This window comes from Chaetura pelagica, unplaced genomic scaffold, assembly GCF_000747805.2.
Source record: "Chaetura pelagica isolate M959 unplaced genomic scaffold, ChaPel_1.0 scaffold109, whole genome shotgun sequence".
Taxonomy (NCBI): domain Eukaryota; kingdom Metazoa; phylum Chordata; class Aves; order Apodiformes; family Apodidae; genus Chaetura; species Chaetura pelagica.
This window is the reverse complement of record NW_009970725.1, coordinates 4,749,933-4,756,663: the sequence shown is the minus strand read 5'-3', so window position 1 is coordinate 4,756,663 and position 6,731 is coordinate 4,749,933.

Sequence of the window (6,731 nt, the reverse complement as noted above, 5' to 3'; positions counted from 1 at the left end):
GAAATCAATGTGGTATTTACTGAATCGCTAACATTTTTTTCCTTTTAATTAAACAACGCTTTAACCAAAGGAATGTTGAATCCAATGTATCCAAATAAAGAGCACAGTACTGTGCAACTTGCTAAAAACCCATCAGATGTTTATCAGTGAATTCTGGTATCTAAAGCTGGCAGACCATTTGCTTTTGCACCTTGTATGGATGCTGTGCCACAATTGCCAAGAAATAGACAAGTATAATAAAAGACACCAAAATAAAAGCAGAAAGAGTGATGGTGAGGGAAGAAGAAATTTTAAGAGAAATCTCTGAGAGATTCTCCTGCTGGCTTCAGTATCATGTACCAAAGTAGCCCACCAACAGAGGTCATGTCAGAAAAATGGAGTATTCTGTAATGCCACTTTGCAATTTAATACATTATTTACTGCTTGTTTAAAATTGAGGAGCCTAACTTCTATACTTCCTTGCCTTTTACATTCACATCTTCAGTGTCACATTTACATAGTATTGTATGTTGTCTGTTTTAATAGGGAACACCACTTTTCTTTCTTCTGTTCCTCTCCCTTTTCTCAAGCTTCTCCCCTTTCTCACAGGGAGATGTTAGCTTAGCAGCAAGATGACACATTGCTGAGGGAGCTGGAAGCAGCATTGTGGCCATCTCAGCAACAAAAGACATGGATAAAAGCAAGATAGAGTCAGGAAGGGATAGAACATCTACTCAGTGGGGCAGGAGACATGCCCATGGAGTTGGCTTTGTTGTTGAGCAGACAGGCCAGGTAGGCAGAGCACCGTAAGAATTGGCACCCTCAGTGTTGCTGGAGCCAGAGCTTTCCTGGAAGGGGGACAGGGGTGGGGTTCCTGTTGTACTTGGTGGCCCCTATGGCATTCGTCCCTCCTGTGGTACTTTGTGCAGCAGTTGTGGTGGGGAAGCAGAGTCCCGCAGAACTGCTGCAGGTGAGCTGCAAGGTCTCCACCAAGAGTTGAGGAGTCAGGATGTGCCCTGTGCTGATTCTGGCTGCTTCTGGCTACACTTGTGTGTCTTGGCCCAGCAGCAGGTCTCATGAGGACTCCGGCCGTGTGCCATGTCTTGTGGGAAGAGGCTGACAGAGATGCTGGATGACCCTGTCGTCACTGGCAGACAGCCAATGGAAGGACATGGGCTCTCCCAAACCCTGTGCAAGACAATGTGCTGTTTTCCTCTTTCAGCCTTATAAGTGTGTAAAGGGCTTTGTTCTGCTGAGACCAGAGAGAAACCCAAGGAGCTGCAGCCTTCAAGTAACACCTGAGACTAAGGAGAACAAAGTCCTACATGACCTGAATGAAAGCATTTGCTGCTGATGTTATACACAACTAAGCACCTTATTTGTTTGGTGTTTCACCTGGGTGGGTCAGCTTGGCATGGCAGTATTTCCATTCTCTCTGCCAGCAGTCAGGCTCAGCTTAGCTTTGGCTTTCCCTGGGGAAAACTAAAGCCCCAGTGTTCTTCTGGGGCAGGGATGAGCCACAGAGAAATGGCAGCTTGTTCTTTTCTCCCTCTCCCCTTAGCTTTTATTCTGCAAAAGTGAGTTAATAAGGGGAGCAGATGATCAGCATAGGATGGTTTCCAGGCTAATTGTCAGGAAAGAGAAGAGCTCAGCCCAAGGTCCACTACACCAGATTCAGTGTGTCCTGCTGCCACTATCAGTGCTGCCCAAGGAAGAGGGCAGTAGCTAGTCCTACTAATTTCTTAGCTTCTGTTATATCCTTCCTACCCCTCACAGCAAAGAGGCTGAGGCATTGGCACCTGGCAGGAACATCCTGGAGAAACAGGAGAGGAGCAAGGTGTGTTTGTGTTACAATGCTGCTGTGCACTGGGGTGCCAAGGGACAAACAGCACCGACTGTTCATGTGCTCTCTGAAGCTCATCACAGGCACAGGCACACACATCTCAGTGCACGGACACAGAAACACCCTGAAAGTCAGGAAAATGTACTTTGTTCTTTGCCTGGTGCCCTTGGCTGGCTGGGAGCTGAGGTTGGGGGGAGAATGAGGCAGCTCCCCAGTGAAAGAGTTTCTCCCTGTCCCTAGCTGGGAAAAAACAGCACTGACCACCTGCTCTCTCGTCCCAAATGTTTTGCCTTTTTATTTTTTGTTTTGTTTGTTTGTTCTGGGTTAGGACACACTTGTCTCCTTGCTGCATACTGTGGTGTTGTCCCTCCCTTTTGGCAAGGGTTCAGCCTGCATTTGAAACAGAAGTGAAAAGCAGCAGAAACTCAAATTCTTGCAGCTTTTCCTGTGTGTGCTGGCAGATACCTCCAGTGCACTGAACATCTGAATTACTGCCCAAGCCCTAGGTCAGGCTTTACACAGATGGTTCTTTGGTCTTTCAAGCCAGTTTGCAATCCAAGGGTGTGCATTTTCTGAGGAACCACTGACCCACTCGAAGGGTGGATAATCAGGGTCCCCCACAGGTGTGTCCCTTATATTGTCCAGGATTTTATTTTTCCCTGTGGAGTTTAACTCCACATCAATATCCTTCTGCTGGAAGCAAGGAATCTTGCATCTCATCTGCTACAAAATTATTAATTGGGCAAATTTCACCAGCAGAATTCTCAGGAAATAAAAAATTTACATTCAGATTTTTTGAAAGTAAAGTGACTAGACAATTCATTCAGTCTATTTTATTATAGAACTGTATTCTTCATTCAAACTGCAATTACATTGTTTTTACTAATTTGTCTCAGCAATTTTCCTAAATAGTTTGGATACTTTTTAATCAACACTCATGAAATGGGAAAAATAACACATATTTCAAACCCATTTCCTGAAGTCAGACACTTGAAAGTATTAAATATAGGTTGCAAATGAATATATCTGTGTGGTAGTTAAATCAGTATTTAATAATAATATTTTAGTTAAAAATTAAACATGTAATTTAATTAATAATATTTTACAAGTTTTCCAAAATTTTAATCGTGTCCAGAATTATTATGGAAGATTATTGAGTAACTCTAGTAGATTATTTTATAAAAGTTACTTTAAGGCTGCAAAAGTTATTCTTACATATACTGTCCTGCTAATGACAGTTGGTCAAAGCACCCTTTGTTAGTCATAGTATAATCACCATGATGATTTTGGTGGACCCCTGAACCATTTACTGACTTTAAAACTTACTGAATGCTGGTAATGACCTTTCAGCACTTCTGCTTTGAAGGACTACTTCTGACCTGAGATAACTGAAGTCCAGGACAGAAATTAGGGGATTTTTATACAACCACATGATTATTGTTATAATCCTGACTCTCCAGACCTCTAGCTATGTGCTCAGCTGTAAATCCACAAGTGTTGTTGTCTTTAATGGGACTATTTGTGTGTTTAAAAATCAATCAAGTATACACATGCAGAATTAGAATAAAAATAACAGAAAACAGATGCAATTATTAATTACCCAAATGCAAGTTGTTCACAAATACTGTATCTGACAACTCTATAAATCCATTGAAATATGAAATAACAGTAAATTATCAAAGCCTAATGCTAAGAGTTCAGCCTAATTGGTAGAACAGAAAGTGATAAATTCAATAGGTATTAATGAAGACTACATTTAGACATTGAAAAAACCTTTCTGGAAACAAGAACAGTGAAGTGTAGTCACAAATTGTTCAAGGAAATTCTGGAGTTGCCACTGCTGGGAAATTTTAAAGAAGAGGCCAGGTAAATTTTCCAGGGTTTCTTTCTGGTTTCACTCCTCTACGTTTTGACCAAGCAGCAGACGAGGTGACCTCTTTCACCTGACGTGTTGTTGAGTTATTAGTGTGACATCCTTGCTGCCACAGCACTATTTTACATTAATTAACCCAAATTGGTTTGGGAGCAGATCCCCAAACTGTAAAGGTCAGATGTGAAGCAAGCTAAACACACAGCTGCACTCCTGTAAACCAGGTCTGAAAGTACAACACAATATTTATACCAGCTTTGTGCAGAAGGACAGACAGTTTCTGAGCAGTATTTAAGAGCTTGATCTATCAGGTTCTAGATTATGTCAAACTGCCTTCAATATTTTTGAATAATTTTAAGCAACCAAATAAGCTCAGTGATTCATATCAGGGTGGGTGTGATGCAGTTCTGAAGACTTTGGAACCACATGTGAAACTGCACCTTCAGAATAAAGGAACACCCTAACACTTTGGAGAAGTGAAATATCTCTCAGTCTTTTGACAATGATTCCCTACAACATGCCAGAGGCTGCATGAAAAGCTGCTTGGCACCGTGTTTTGTTCCAGGAAGAGCTACTGAGGATGAGATTAAGAATGATTTCTTTTATTTTGGAGGCTATTTACTCTGAACATACCAGCCTTTCTTTGAATCATTATCACTACAGTAATGCCACTGCCAAAATGACAGACCCTTCACCAATAGTGCTGTGTCTCCAAACACTACCAGCTGCATGCTGAATCCCACCAAAGAGACAAGGCCAATGCAAGTGGGGCTTGGTGGTAAACATATGACAAAAAAATTTAATTGTGGATACTATGCCACTTCAAACCATAGGAATTTTTTCAAGCAGAAACGTCAAACTGATTGGAAGCCACCCAGAAGAGCTTTGAGAGCAGGCCCTGATCAAGAGGAAGGGCTCTGCATGACAGGTGGGAGTGTGGTGGGGTATTTTGGACTGCATAAGTCATTGCCATGAGACAAGCATGGGTCAATTGTCTGGAAACCTTGGACTACCTGGATAGTCAAGAGAGATGAGGAACTGAGCAGAACTTGGAGGCTACATTCATTGCACTCTACTGGTAGCAGCTTCATAAAATGTATCATGACTAGCTCCTTGGAAACTTGTTTTGCTGTACAGTATAGTTAATTCTTACCTGAATTTAGCTTTCTCAGAGCTGCTTTTCTGGTTTGCTCAGTGTCTGTGGGTAGAAGAGGATTAGACCTTACCTAGCAGGGCAGGAGCTGGTCATCATTGATACATGGATAACACCAGAGCTTCCACTGCCTCCCATTGATATCCTACAGAGCAGATGTATCATGGAGAAGATTGATACCAATGAATCTATGCAGATCAGACACGTGACAAAGAGGAGCAGCTTGCTGCCACTGTGCTCTTGGGTCTGATGAGTGCAGGCACATTGCAGCAATCGTGTCTCTGCCTGTTGACCCCAGCTGGCAGTGTGGGAGGTGGACAGATTGCCCAGCAGTGCTAAGGGGCTGATGAACATCTCCCTAGTGCCGCAAGGATGCAGCTCATTTGTTCTTCAGTCACATTTACTTCATTTTGTCATGCATGGTCTTCACACAAAGCTGAAATGGCCCCATCTTTGGTTTCTTCTTGGCTTTCATACAAATATGAATACAAGTGGGAGGGTGCCTGTGAGTATACCTTTACTACAAGTGTAGGGGGAGTGGGAGTCTGTACAGACTTTTGTTTTTGTTGTGGTATTTATCTAGTATTATCCAGATATTTCCTGGAAGCTTTTACCAGAAAAGGTACTTCTGATATGTGAGGTGGAGAGTCCCAACATGCCTGCATTCAACACTAGTGAAAAGCTCTGAGCACTTTATGCTGGGCCTTTGACTAGACTCTAAGAAAAGAAACACACTTTGTCCCTTCTGCATTAATTCTGAGCATCTGTATGGGCATCTGAATATCTGTATGTAGCAAAAGTCTCATGTAACTTTTGCTGGGCTGCTGCATTTCTGTCCCTGGGAGTCAGTGCAGATGGTGCATTTTTTATTTTTTGTATCCATGTCTCATACAAAGGCATTATACAAGGCAGCCTGCAGAATACATTGAAGAGATGAACATTGTTCAGGAAGTTTGCAATGAGAGGGGACAATGAAAGAGCAGTTGACTAAGCAGGGACATATTAGAGCAGCTCTGCACACACATGAAAAAGGCACATTTGGTCTGCTCTGTGTTTACATTGCTTACCATGGGGTCAGTCTGGGGATCCTCTGAGGTCTTCTGCAATCTAGTTTTACTGACAACTGTATTCTTTGGTTGCAGCAAAGCAACTGAGAGAAGAGTTATCTTGATGAAGCTGCATAGGGTCAGTATTTCCCACTCCTTTATTCAATAACCCCACTCCTCACCCTTGTGAATCCCTGTGACCCTGGTGACACAGCAGGTGTGCATGATGGGTAAAAACCCTCAATGGTTCCGTTTTTTATGTACACTATTGTCATCCCGTAGGTTACTGTGGCCTAGGTTCAGCTTTGCCTTTGCTCTTTGTGGATGTGCCAATGCCATGTCTAAACATCTACCCAAGTAATTTTCTCAAAATTTCTGCTGTCCAAACAAACCTATGATGTCCAAAATTCCCTTCGTCCTTGTCACGATCCGTGACCTATTATATCTCCTTATTGGAGTGTATTTACTTATCAGGATTTGCTGAGAGAGCCACACGTGGGTATCGCCTCACACAGAGGATACAGGAACTTATGTCCCGACTTTTTTGAGTGAATAACTCGCTCAGTGCTTACTAAATTTCTAACAACAGCAAGGTTTATTGTGGGGAAAACAAAGCAATTTGGGGCAGGAGGTTCAAAAGGAGTGATTACAACACATTAAACATATATGGGTACACCTTAGTTACACATCTTATTCAAGTGCTGGAAGGAGAGGGGAGGGATATGCCCGAATGGCTGGATTATATTTTCCCCTATAAGCTGGGGTAGCCGGAATTGTCTCACCACGGCAGTGCAGGTAGGATGAGCTGGGTAGCAAAGAAGCTGCGGGCACTCCAAGCGC